The 14,624-nt window shown below is 37.4% G+C and overlaps 1 protein-coding gene across 10 annotated transcripts in view; it reads right to left on the bottom strand.

Moving 5' to 3' along the window:
* The window catches only part of tspan9a (tetraspanin 9a), a 216,869-nt gene that overhangs the window by 119,483 nt on the left and 82,762 nt on the right, over positions 1–14,624 (bottom strand). For 5 of the 10 annotated variants that reach the window (XM_017466138.3, XM_017466139.3, XM_053677909.1 and 2 more), the window contains one exon: positions 8,521–8,603. The exons of the other annotated variants lie outside the window; for them this stretch is intronic. The gene's annotated coding sequence lies outside the window, so the exon portion shown is untranslated. The remainder of the gene's footprint in view (positions 1–8,520; positions 8,604–14,624) is intronic. 10 annotated transcript variants of the gene reach the window in all.

Genomic DNA, 14,624 nt, shown 5'->3' with positions numbered 1-14,624 from the left:
AAGGTGAGATCTCACTACTTAACTGAACTTTCCTTTACTTTTGAACTTTCCTTTACTTTTAACACTATCCGTTGTTACCCAGATGAGGATGGGTTCCCTTCTGAGGCTGGCTCCTCTCAAGATTTCTTCCTCTTAACATCTTAGGGAGTTTTTCCTTTCCACCATCACCACCGGCTTGCTCAACTGGGATAAATTCACACACTTAAAATCTGTATCCTGTTTATATATTTTATGTAAAGCTACTTTGAGACAATGACCATTGTAAAAAGTGCTATACAAATAAAATTGAATTGAACTGAACTACTTCAATGTCCCGGTTACTTATTGGTGAAAAGAGCTTCACAAAGTCATCTAAAGATCTAAAGCCCTACCTCTCCCCACAATATCCAGTATAACTTTTTTTTTGCTGCACTTTCCAATGATTTACAAAGATTTCAAATATTGTGAGCTAATTTATGTCTGAAAGGAGAAACATTGTGCACGCAATGTTTTTGTGATTTATGGAGAATTACAGAAAGAAATTCACATGAAAAGTAGGGAAAGAAAACAATATGTAAATTATACATTTTTTTCATGTGCTATTTGTTATTGACAGTCTCTGTGAGTTCTGATCTCTAAACAGACTCCCGGAGGCGTGAAACTAAATTTTGTCACATCTACATAATTGAGCATCCAATATAACACAATTTAAAGGCTGTAAGATGCAACGAAAAACTGTACAAAATATAATATTAATGCAAAATAAAAGACTGTAGACGTCTGTTCGTTGGGCAGTGAAAGAAACTTTTTTACAGTCTTTATTGCAGTGCTGTTCTCACTGAAGATGTGAACGTGCAGAGAATATCTACATTGCATAAAACTACTTTGCCATTGGTATTTTACATCATTATTGTAAGAAACTTTTTGATCATTTTGAGTTATTGATAAACCTCCTGATTATTAAAACCTTGTGATTGATATACTTTTCTCTCCGTCTCACTGAAATTGATTACAAAATTAACACACACTATTATTCATTTGTGCACGCAATCATCGGTCTTGAAGAGAATTTCAGCTTTAATAAATCACTATGCAGTTGCTACAATTAATCAATCTGCATTGATTAATTTATGCACTTTTAGGTAAAACTGCCACAAAAAAAAAAAAGCATGCTTTTTTTTGCTGGCGATATCAAAATTGTACTTACATTTTTACACACACACTCTTTATAAATCAGTGCTTTATACTATTTCTGAACATCTTGAATATATTGTTTATGTACTGAAGTTTAAATTGTCGTGTAAGAGAGTGTGCCAAATGACAAAATGTGTCATAAGTGTAGTATACCAAGCTAAAATTTTGAATAAAAATTCCTGGAAAAACTTGGTATTAAACACAGAGTATTATGAAACTATATAAACACTGGCGCAAGTTGGACAACATCAATCATCCAAACAAGAGCGACTGTGTTGGAACTGTAGAGATATGGAAACTTGAGAGCTCCAAAATAGATAAACATTCTGTATATAATTCTTAGTATGGTTTGTACAAATGCAGCAGTGTCTGAAGGAAACTGTTTTGTTTTTTTTTTTTTTTTTAAAAACATATATTTTCAACAGCAATGCTGAAGCCAGACTACTTATATGAAGATTGATGATTATCTGCTACAATAAAAGACTACTGTGCTTTGCCACAAATAAGAACAATGTCTAAAATAAATGTGATGTTTAAACAAAAGATGACCTAGAACAAATCTAGACAATGGCCATGGCTAAGCTGATGAATATTTAAATCTCATAAATAACACCACAATCTCTCCAACCATGTCTTCATGCAGCTTAATAATTCAACTGACAAAATATATGAAGATTTTATCAAACAAGGTAGAATATCCACTTAATAATCAAATAAATGTAAAAATAAGAGATAAATCTTTACGCAAGACCGTCTAAGATTTCAAATCTTTACCTACATTTTATGTGTTCATGCTGACTAATCAGTCTCTCCAGGATTTGGTGATTTTGTATCAAGCAAACGCTGCAATATTCAGAGGAGCTTGCAATTTTTCCAAATTACTGCAGATTTCCCACAGATCTGGGACAGATATAATTTTTCTATGAGGAAGCAGAGGTCATATTATACATTTTAAAAGATTCAAACACAATGACTACATTGGATATAATGTCAGATGGACATATTGCATCTGGAATAGATTGTGAAACAGAATAAGGCAGCACATGAATGCTTCTTCTGGCCCTCCTTCTGTTTAATAAGAGTGCTGATATTTTCACTCTCCTTTTGAGAATTAGTCCTAAAATAAATCAATATTAGATTTGATATGTTAATTATGGATATTCGCTGGGAGATTTTTTGAAATGCAAAAAAAAAAAAAAAAAAAAAAATCATCCACAATAGAAAATGGATGGAAATGTATATTTGGTTGAAAAAAGTGCTTCATCAAGATCACTGTACGTGGGTATCCTGTCTGTACAAATATCAGATTGCGGTGGTGGCGTGGTGTAGGAACACATAACTAAAATATATGACATCTCTAAAATATCATCTGAGATTATTAGTCTTCTACTTCTACATCATATCAAATATTACCTGGCGATGCAGAAGTAGATGGCAGATGCTAGAACAATGTGTTTTCTTCAGAGGTTGAAGCCTTGTTGCTTCGATATTAATTTGCTCACATATGTCACACTTCATTTTACAGTGACTAAATAATGCTGTCTGTGAAACAACCGAGTGACTTCCTTTTCCACGTATGGATGCCATTTATAAATGTGTGGTTTGTTATCGTCATCAATAAACAAAGCTAGTTGTGTAATTATTTAAAGGGCACTGTCAAGATATGGATCAAAATAGGGGTCGTCATTCTCTCATACACATACACACATACATATTCACAGACTTCACCAAACGGTACTGTGTGTACTGGCAGACAAATGGCTAAAATAATCAGTATTTTATTAGCTTTTATTTTTTGGCTAATTGGCATTCCTTGAGCTGATAAGTTACTTGTGCTTGTGAGTTACTGAGTTATGCAGTCCTGATTAGAACATATAAGAATGAATGTGTAGCCTGTTTTTGAATGTGCTTTTTAAAAAAAAAAATTATGCAGTATTAAGACACATGTAATCAGACTTGTTTTATTCAAATCAGCAGAGGAATAGATCATTCTGATTAGAGCATTCATGGCAAACTGATTTAAATACTTGACGATGCAGAGAGCATGCCCTTTAAACTATTTTAAAAAACTCTGTTTTGAGAACAGGAAACATTTCAGACTATGTCACTCATCTCTACCATCACTAGTTGAAACAATTTAAGACTTGTTAAAGCATATCGGATGCATGTAGCTAACATGACTTGAGCTGTTGTTGCATACTGACTCGCTTCCTATGATAACGTTGATACTAAGTCTGCACAAGCATATTTATCAAATGCAGAGTACATTCATGAGTACATGCATGTGAAAATATTTAGGTACATGAACACATGGATTCATTTGGGCTAATGAAAACATTTTGCACGTAAACACCTTCGGGCATCATGGTGGTCTTATGATATACAACGTAACTTCTCTCAGCATCCATCCATTCATTGAAATAAACCTCTCCACAATAACAACTGGTACAGAGATAAAACTGATACCAGAACTAAAGCTTTTTTTGATCGTAAAACACTGTATACAACAGCCACAATAAAATTATAACAATTAAACAAAGTAGAACAACCCCAAAACAGGCGGAAATTCCATTTTTTGGCCTCTGGTTAAAAGAGAAAGAAAAAAAAACCACACACATTAACAAGAGACTATGACAGTGGCAAATCATAACTGGTTGAGACTAGAGGTGTGTATCGGATCCAAATTCTAAGCAGGTTTTTACTTTCATGTAAGTGAGTGGTCAGCTCACAGGATTGAATGTCTGGTCAGAAATAAGGTGTTTCCCAGTGTTTCCAGGGGCATGGGGGTTTTAAATATTGAATGAAAGCAGGGAGAGAGGAAAGTAGGGAGCAGGAGAAAAAGAAAGAATAAGATTCACCGGGAGACACAGCGCATCACATCCTTAGGAAATCACAGTAACATACAGGAACCTACGAGTGCATCTTTATTCACATAAACCATGGACAAACATGTTGGGGAAAAAAAAAAAACTTCAATGGAATATAATTCTTCTCTGCATATCATACAGCTCATCTTATAACTTTTAACCAGCTTCACTAGGCACCTATTACAGGTATTTCACATGCCTCTGAGAACTCAATGGAGTATGAGGTTTTAAATATTATGAGATTTCCACCTCCCGCAAGCTCTGCGTAATATTTATGCTATTATATTCACTCGAGCTAATTATGACTCTCTGCATGTAGCCTCTAATTAAACATATTGTTGAGCTATATCATAAAAGATGGCAGTTTTATAGCTGCTAGGACTCATATTCATCTACTTCCATATTCGATCATAACTGTCTGTATCGAGGATGTTATTCAGTGACCCACTGCAATTACTGCTCATTCAAAGCACGAATTCACATTGCATCTAACACTGGTGGGATGATTTGAATCAGATTGCACTTGCTTTAGGGCGGGTGTACAATGTGTGATATGTTTGAGCTCCTGAATGGTTTGTTAAAAATAGCTGGTGCTCATGATTTTGCCACTTGCAATAAATGGGATATATCATGATCTAGTCAGAGTGACTCACAGACTTTTTGTAAAAATAAATAAATAATCGTGCTGTTTGCTCGGATTTGTTGTGTGAAAGACATTAGTAGAGCCTATATGGAATTTTGTATTTCATGATGACCAACAGGGCTGGAAGTGGAGGGAGGACACAGGGGGACTGAGTCCGGGGAGTGAATTTCAAGAGGGGTGCATTGTTGACTTTCATGATTGGCCATAATAAATACAGGCTGCAGCCAATAGGAACGCTTCTGTGTGTGGTGTGATCTTTAGATCTTTACACAAGGAATAATGACTTTGGGAAGCCCTTTTCACCAATAAGTAGCCAGGACATTGAAGTTGTGAGAGCTCACCTTAGGACCATGCAGAATTTTTAAGATTGAAAACCCCTGTTACAAAACCCATCAGATGTCACTGTGGCTAAATCCCTTGGGAATGTGTGCAAGTTAATGGTTATGTGACGGGCACTTTCAGGAGGAGTGTGTTTTTCAATGGCAGAATGTCCTGCTACCTCAGACTGATCGTGAAGTTGACTGTTTACACACCGTTGCAGACTCCATCAGCAAGTAAGTATATCATTTTATCAACCATTCTGATGCATTAGATGCCTGTAGATGATTCCCCTAATGGTAAGAACTGAAGTTTCTCATTAACCTCTTTTCTGTCCTCCTATTTAGCTACTTCACTAAGCTAATTGAAGTTTGTTTAGACTCAGTGAGGGTGTGGTGTATCTCGAATGCTAATGGGTATTGTGTAAATCAATCAAGCACTTCAACATGACATTACCCTGACTTCCTGTTTCAAAAGGAACTATACAATAAGATAGTCCAGTCACATCTGACACTGCATCCTTTTTGCTTTTTGCTCAATGCCAGGAGTGCAGGACAAAAACATCCAAAACACACATTTCAATGTCATAAAGATAACAAAAAGCACAGGCAACTATTCTGTACTTAGAGAGAGAGAAGAGAGAGAGAGAGAGAGAGAGAGAAAGAGAAAGAGCGAGAGAGCGATCAATGAGCTGTAGCAGTTCACACAAGGTAAATGGAAAGAAGTGATGAAAAGAAGGACCCACTTCACTCATTCTTGGCAGACTGAAAAATGACAGCTTGCAGTGATTGGATATCTACTCCACTCCACCGGACCTTTTCAGCTCCTATCAACCTTTCTCTCCTTAACATGCCCTCCTTCCCTGCCAAAAAGCACATCTCCTTCCATCAGTCAACGAGCCTTTACCCCCACATCCACCGCATTCAATCAAGGGCTACTTCAGCAACTGCCTTCACATTCTACTACCAAGTGGTCTTATCCAGAGCAACACACTAACAGCTGCTTTGCTCACTTTGGAGAAAATTGTATTGAGTGGATTGACAATCCTCATTGTACAAGCCTCATTTATGGGGATAGAACAATAAAAGTGGTATTTAGCTCAGTATTATAAATAATTACTACTGTAGCTTTTGAGGCCAAAAGAGCATGAATTTGTGTGGGCACTAAAGCATAATCGCCCTGTGAACTACAGTCATGTCCAGAATAATTGGCAGGAAAAATAAAACATAGTATTAAACAATATTAGACATAATGAACCTCTTTATCAAGTTGGATATAAAAGAATTTATTCATAAATTCTTAACCCCATAATTAAGACAAATATAATTAGCCATTCAATTATGACAAAAAAGTGATGATTGAGCTGCATTAGTAGAAGAGTTAGCACGCACCACACTTACAAGGTGCTCTTTTACTGTAAATACTGATTTTGTCCTTTTCAGCTTTCTGTGAGCTTTACCCTTTATGGAGTTTTGTGAATGTAACAAAATGTAAACCAGCTGGACAGTGACTTATTGAAATTACATGCTATTGGCCTTTACAAACATATGCATGCGAGTTTGAAGATAATTTTTAATTACAATCAATTAAATTAAATTTAATTGACATGATAATCCCTAAACTCTCTCTTTTACAAAATAGTCCTTTCTTTTACAATTACTGTTAGCGTCATTCTATCTCACATGGAACAATGCAGGTTGCTCGACTGTTTTAAATTTTCCTAATTTTTTATGTATTGGCTTTTTAAAAATGTATTTTACTTGGTTTAACGACAACGGCCATCTTTGTGTCATTGGCACACAATAAATTTTGGTTGTATAGCTGTTTACAGAAACCTCAATATCTTGGCTCAGAATGGTCCTAGCTCCTTGGACACAAAACTGATCTCTAGAGCACATTACAAGGTACATGTATAAAATACATACATGTAATGTACATATATAAACATTTTGCACATTCGTGTTCCTTAGACTTATAACTTAAGTCCAATTGTAATGCTCATGATTGCTCACAGTTTCACTTTTAGGGTCGATTTATAATGGGAAGGGTTTTGAGTCTCAGTTTTAATTTATTTATCAGGTACCTAGGTAAATATAGCTTGCATGCAGCACATTTCAGGGGTTTTTTAACGGGGGTGAGAAAATGCAACTTTTTAAAATTGACCTCACTTTGACGGTTTCTGTAAACTGCTGTATAACTGTAGTTTAACCAAGTAAAATGAAAAAAAGGTGGTTTTGCAATGCCGGTACATACAGGTAATCACAAAAAAAATTATAGCTAAGTTTTCAACACAAAAGGGATTCATTTTGACCTGAAAATGTCTAGCAATGGATATGAAATCTACAGAAGCAAGTTCTAGGTTAAAAATCTGGTTAAATCTAAGTTAAAGATCAGTTAATCTGGGCCATAATTTAAGCGTTTCAAAAGTATAAACCAACTGAACCTTTGCCAGGAAGAATTTGCATGAGGATATTATTTGTTCCCCCTTTTCTTGAATGGGTGCCAATAACTCGAGAGGATTGTATAATTTTATTTTTTTCCCGGACAGCTGAACTCTCTTCAGCCCACTCACGTTGGCCTCTCAACATTAAAGGCATCAGAGTAAATGGAAGAACATCATTGAGATCCTTGAAATGCAGAAAACATGCTGTGAGCAGCAGTAGCTGAATGAGGCCAGGGGAAGAGCTCGCTGTGCCTTTTAGAAACCTCCATCTTATATCAGCACACACAGTCTCCCAAAAGATCATGCGGCGGGCCTGAGGCGCATCATTTATTTAGCATCTATGCTTTCCTCCGGCGAGCCAAGACCCATCAGACAAAAGCGGCAGAATTAACATGCAGCATCTTCTGTCTCACGGTGCTCGGCTTAAGGATTTATGTAATAAAAACTGAATGCATTTCTAGCAGGAAAGAGAATAGGCTCAAGACGCTCAATCACCTTGAACAACACTTCAAAAGAACAGCAAGGGAATACGCAAGTATGGAGTGGAGCCACCTCCTGGCTGCTCGCCATTAAGGAGGGAAGTGTCGTAAAACAGCACAGAGACTAATGAAACATCTGCATTCACCCTCGCAAAAAACCAACAAACTTAACAGACTAATGTGACCCCAGGCAGGTTGTGCTTCAGTTCCAACTGAGTGTTTTGTTGCGGGTTTTTTTCTTGATGACTTTGAAAATGGAGAGAGCAATGGAGTGGCATGTGGAGAAGGAGCGATGAGAGAGTGATGAAAGATCAGAACGTTTCGCTGCAGTGGCAGAAAATGAAAGCCATCAAATGCAGGCAGATTCATCCATCTCCAGCTCACCTCATCAGTTTGCCTGAGTTCACTCCTTTGCACTGCAGGATGGAGTCAGTTAGTGAAGAGGGAACAGAATAAACAACCAACTTCGGTTCTGCAGAGAAAAAGCTGAACCTGATTCTGCTTTAAAAAAAAAGTCTAAACAAGGCTGAAGTTATACTTATCTGCCCATTAGTGATGGGAAAATTGTGCTTCCCACCCACTAAAATTCCGATTTACCTTCTGTTCACGTTAATGGGCTTCTGACCAAAGATTGAGCTCCTATTCTTACTCCGTCTTCAGGATTCACTCAACCTCTTCTCCTAAGAAAAGCCAAGAAGAAAAAAATCAATTTCTCCTTTAAAGTAATGACTTTTAATTGTCTCTTTTTCTCCTGAACAGATAATATTGTGCACAGGCTGAACTGAAAACATTGGTCTTCTTACCTATCTCATGCTCATTCTGTGTGTGTGCTTGTGTGTGTGTGTTTTTGTGAGTGTGTGTTCTAGCTTTTAAGTCATCACATCTGATACTATGCATGGAGGTCATAACCAGAGCCTTACTTCACATTACTGAGGCTTCGACTTGATTCTGTGCAAGATGCAGCCTATCTCCCTCGATCTAAGATACACCTGAGGAAAACCCGGGAATGAGATTATAATGCGACTCATTCAAGATATTATCAAGTGTAATGATTTTTTCAGATAGAGAAAAGAGAAGTCTCGCAGATCAGCGTGCAATGAAATGTTGCTCACGCTGTTGGTAATCAGTGCATTTAGAATAATCTTATTAAAATTACAAAGCAATTACAGCATGATGCAGCAATGACAGTCTATATCTGTCATCACTTAAAGAGATCAATTAAATCTTTAAATAATGGAATGTTCCACTGCAGGGTAAATAGTACAGCTTGAAATGAACGACCTATCTGTGCTGATGCACTGTGGGCAGAGGGGCAAGCGAGTGTTTGTCTTCGACTAGATGGATTGGAATTCTGAGAACTTGGTTCTTTCCTTCAGTTACAGTCAATACAAAGTAAATAGAGGAAAATGAGACTGTAGAAATGGATGCATAGATTTACTCGAATGCAACGTAAATAGAGGAATATACTATAAGGCCAAGGGTATAAGAGTATGTGGACACCTGATCATCACACTGCTTTGTGCTTTTTGAACATCCCATTCCAGATTTAATCTCCCTTTGCTATTATAATAACCTCCACTCTTCTGGGAAGGCTTTCCACTAGATTTTAGAGCATGGTTGTAGGGATTTCAAGAGTATGAGGTCAGACACTGATGTCGGGCGAGGAGGCCTTGGGTGCAGTCGGCGTTCCAGTTCATCCCAAAGGTGTTCAGTAGGGTTGAGGTCACAGCTCTGTACAGGCCACCCAAGTTCTTCCACTTCAACCTTGGCAAACCATGTCTTCATAGAGCTCGCTTTGGGTACAGGGGTATTGTCATGCTAGGACAGGTTTGGGCTTCTTAGCTCAAGTGAAGGGAAATTGTAATGCTACACCATACAAAGACATCCTATAGAACTGTTTACTTCCAAATTCATGGCAACAGTTTAGGGAAATTCTCATACAGAAGTGATGGTCAGATGTCCACATACTTCTGGCCATATAGTGTGCATCTATGCAAACAGCTAACACAGCAAAAAGTAATATATGGATTTTAATGAAGGTTGTGGTGACTACTGGTATCAACACAATAATAGTAAGAATTAAAAAATAAAATTTCATTTGCTCTAGCATACAGTTAAAAAGTTAAAACGGTCATGTGATCAACTGAATGTTACAAACACAACAAGCTTATCATTTGGATTTGCCATATAATTGAACTTGAAATAAATCTGAAATAAATCTATAATGTGCACTATAATATAATCCAAGCACTCATTTAAATCTGTCATTCACATTTAATTCATTGGAAAAAAGACCACCTCAGTGACTGTGTTCTGTGCCAGAAAAAACAGTTCATTCACTGGCAGGCCCACTTAATGAAAAACTATTAGCAGCATAGACCAGCTAAATGAGAATTAATAAAATAAGTCAACATCTTTTTTTTTTTTTTTTTTAAAGCACAGCCCTTTTTTTTAAGGACCATTTCTCGGCCGAGTGTTTTGGCGTACTAGGGTTCACAGCGTCTGTCGACAGCAAGGTCGAGAGTTTTTCTTCCAGCAGCTTGAGCTCACTGCGCAGGCTGTGGGGTGTTGTCTAAGCACTTTCATTCATTACTGTCAGTTAGTTGGCCACAAGTGACCTGAGTGAATTACTTTAAGTCCAGTGGCATAAAACATTTTAAACATTTAAGTTAAATACCCACATTTACACAAGATAAGGGGTGCACTTAAGTGCTCTGCAGTAAACTTCTTAATCACTAGACTTAGTTAAGTGTTTTATGGCAGCACCTTTGTAAAAAAAAAAAAAAAATCATCTTGCAATCTGTGTAAACGCTATCCCAGGAGAAAACAGTTTCGGAAATACTCAAACCAGGCCGTCTGGCACCAACCACAATGCCACGGTCATCGAGATCACATTTTTTCCCCCAATTCTGATGTTTGATGTGGTCTGTAAATAAATAAAGTGGTCTGTGAACTTGTGAAATGTTACCAAGCTTCATGTTAGTGTAATCTTTTTTATTTATTTATTTTTTCTTTACTTCATTTGTAAATTTGTAAATTAAATATTTTTTTACATACACTGTAATTTATTTGAACAGTTCAGTGCTCGAGGTAAAAATTCAGTCGAAATCGGACATCTCACACACAAAACGAAACATTATAGAACAACTCTGCAACTGTTATTTAATTTTGTCTCAAATCCTGAAAAGTTGCTTTATTTGTGCTAGATAAATAAATGAAGTGGTACTGTGCCAGCACTGCTGATGTAATTCCCAAGATCTGCTGCATGCTGGGATGTGGTCTAACACCCTGAGCCATTCTTGCCCTCCTAAAGCCCATGGTGGCCTAGTTATTATTCAGTTCTCTAAGCCCATAGACATATTGCTATGAAAATCAAAAACTACAGGACTGAATTATCCAGAACACACACTGAAAACTGTAAAATATCATTCGTTCTCAACTGTCTAATAAATACCCTTTTCAATCCTTATATGAAGAAGTAGATTGAAGCTAACTATTACACTGAGCAAGTATTAAGAGAAAAGATTTACATTTCTAGCCAATATGCTGATTACATAATACAGTGCCCTACACTAATATTGGCACCCTTGATGAATATGAGCAAAGAAAACTATGAAAAACTGTCTTTATTGTTTAACCTTTTGATATTTTGTTTAAAAAAAAATCATAAAAATACTTTGCTCTCGTGGGTATCAAACAATTGCAAACACAACACAGGTTTATAAAGAAATTTATATCTTTTTTAAATATAAGTGTGCAAAAATTATTGGCTCCCCTAGTACACCTGGGTGACTAGGAACAGGAAATTGTTCAACCATGACTTCCTGTTTCACAGGGGTATAAATATGAGGTAACACATAGGCGAAATTCCCTTACTCATTTATAACAATGGGTAAGACCAAGGAATATAGCTGTGATGTGTGGTAAAAGGTTGTTGAGCTTCACAAAATGGGAAGTGGCAATAAGAATATAGCACAAGCATTGAAAATGCCCATTTCCACCATTGGGGTAATAATTAAGTTCCAGTCAACTGGAATTGTTATGAATCAACCTGGAAGAGGACATGTGTCTATATTGTGTCAACGCACTGTGAGGAGGATGGTTTGAGTGGCCAAAAATCTCCAAGGATCACAGCACAGCTGGAGAATTGCAGAAGTTAGTCTTGCAGTCAAAAAGTCTCCAAAACTACAATCTGAAGTCACCTACATCACCATAAGTTGTTTGGTTTAAAAAGGGCCGTGGTTGGATCTTCCAGCAGGACAATGATCCAAAACATACATCAAAATCAACACAAAAATAGTTTACTGACCACAAACTCAAGGTCCCCATGGCCATCCCAGTCCCTTGACTTGAAACCCATAGAAAACCTGTGGGGTGAACTGAAGAGGAGAGTCCACCAGAGTGAACCTCGAAATTTGAAGGATCTGGAGAGATTCTGTATGGAGGAATGGTCTCAGATCCCTTGCTATGTATTCTCCAACCTCATCAGGAATTATAGGAGAAGACTCAGCGCTATTATCTTGGCAAAGGGAGGTAGCACAAAGTAATGACTAAAGGGGAGCCAATAATTGTTGCACACTTATATTTAACAAAGTTTTTTTTTTAAATAAACCTGTGTTTTGTTTGCAATTGTTTGATATTACTTATAAGGTAATTATGGATCGATACAAGTATTCATTCCTCTTCAGTTTTACGTTTTATCCTAGTCAGGGTTGTGGTCGATCCGAAGCCTATCCCGGGTGTAAGGTGCCTTCAGGATGGGACACCTGTCCATCTCAGGCCACCATGCACAAGCACAATCACACATTTATTCATACATAGGGGCTATTTAACCTAGCTGATCCATAAACCAGCATGTTTTTAGGAGAAAGGAAGAAAAAAAACAGAGAACCCGGAGGAAACCCACGTGTGGACACGGGGATGAGAAAAAGAACATTCTCCTCGGTGGATAACCAAAGGCCATCTTCCAACTGCTTGTAAAACTTAGACACTCTCCTTAAACACCAACGGCATTTAAGAGACATTTATTAGGATAAACTCTTATAGAATCATAATTAAATACACTCACATTTTAATAAAACACACACACACACACACACACACACACATAAACTCCTACACAAATTAAACACAAATTTTGAACTTTGTGAGTATTGTATAGATGTCAAGGCGATTGCACAGCTGAATTACTGCAGGACCTTGTGGCTGAGTTGTAATTTGTCTACGAGGTGCTTTACATTTTGATGAATACACGGCTGGGCGACACTAGATACATTTTAAGGGCAGTGAAGCTTGGTGCTGTGCACTGAATGTGCAATGTGGAGATTAGTCTAACGCAAACATTATTTATATAAATATAATGCTGTTCATCAGTACAGAGGCAGACAGCACATATGTGACCGTATGGTGAACAATGGAAAGAAAGAACAGACATAAGTTCATTGAACTCACAGGTTAAAGCCACAGAGGTTAAACAAGGAAGGGCTTGTTTGCTTGCTTGGCCTTTTTTAGGAACGTTGTTTCGTCTCACTGCACTGTACCAGTTGTATATTATTGAAATGACAACAATGCCACTTGACACATGACTTGATAGCTTTGTAAACCGAAGGTGAGAAGTTGAGAGGATATGAACAGTGATTAACACCAAGCAAAGCTCACTCTAATGTAGAGTCACAAAAAATAATACACATGAGTCTGTTATTACAGTGTCGTAGCACTTCCATGTGCATTTACAATATCCTATTGAGAGTAAATTAAACTCGTTCAACTTAAGGGCAAGAGAAAGTATACAAATTACAGTGACATGCCTAGGAGTGGGAATCTTTAGGCACCCTATTATTTAATGAGATTTCAAGTCAGGCTGCCACAATGCAATTAAAAACAAATTTCAATTAATCTTGACGCATTTAGATTCTATACATGATACAGTGAAATGTTGTGAAAACTCTGGTTTTCAACAACAGCGAAATGGCACACGTTAAGAAGAAGAAGAAGAAGAAGAAGAAGAAGAAGAAGAAGCCTTTATTTGTCACATATACATTACAGTATAGTGAAATAATTTTTTTCGCATATCCCAGCTTGTTAGGAAGCTGGGGTATGAGCGCAGGGTCAGCCATGATACAGCATCCCTAGAGCACAGAGGGTTAAGGGGCTTGCTCAAGGGCCCAACAGTGGCAGCTTTGCAGACTTGAACCTCCAACCTTCCGATCAGTAACCCAGAGCCTGGCAGTGCTGGGGCCTGAACCCCCGACCTTCCGATCACTAACCCACAGCCTGGAAGTGCTGGGTACTGGGGAACCGCCCCCCACAACTTTCTGATCAGAAAGTCACCACTGCCCATGGAGATTAAACTGTCTGAATCTATCCTTGCTGAATAAGAATATGTAGAAATTTGCTACTGATTTAAGGGTTCTCTATTTAGAAGTAGAAAAAAAAAACTTCCTCCAGTTTGAAATTATTTTAATTCATAACAGCTGCAACGTGTCTACAGTCAATTTCAAAGTAGAAGGTACAAGTCTGAAATCTACTAGCCCACTTGCTAACCTATGCCTTTACATTTCACAAACCAACTGGTCTAAATGTCACACAGTTATGATATCAGATGCAAGAGCAGGCTAAATATATGAATACAAGAGGTAAGACAAAAGCAAAAGTCAAAAGTTAAACTGAGGTGCAGGTTGGGTAAAGGTCAAGGCAAATTT

This window comes from Ictalurus punctatus, chromosome 4 (genome assembly GCF_001660625.3).
Source record: "Ictalurus punctatus breed USDA103 chromosome 4, Coco_2.0, whole genome shotgun sequence".
Lineage (NCBI taxonomy): Eukaryota > Metazoa > Chordata > Actinopteri > Siluriformes > Ictaluridae > Ictalurus > Ictalurus punctatus.
This window is presented reverse-complemented; position numbering and strand designations above follow the sequence as displayed.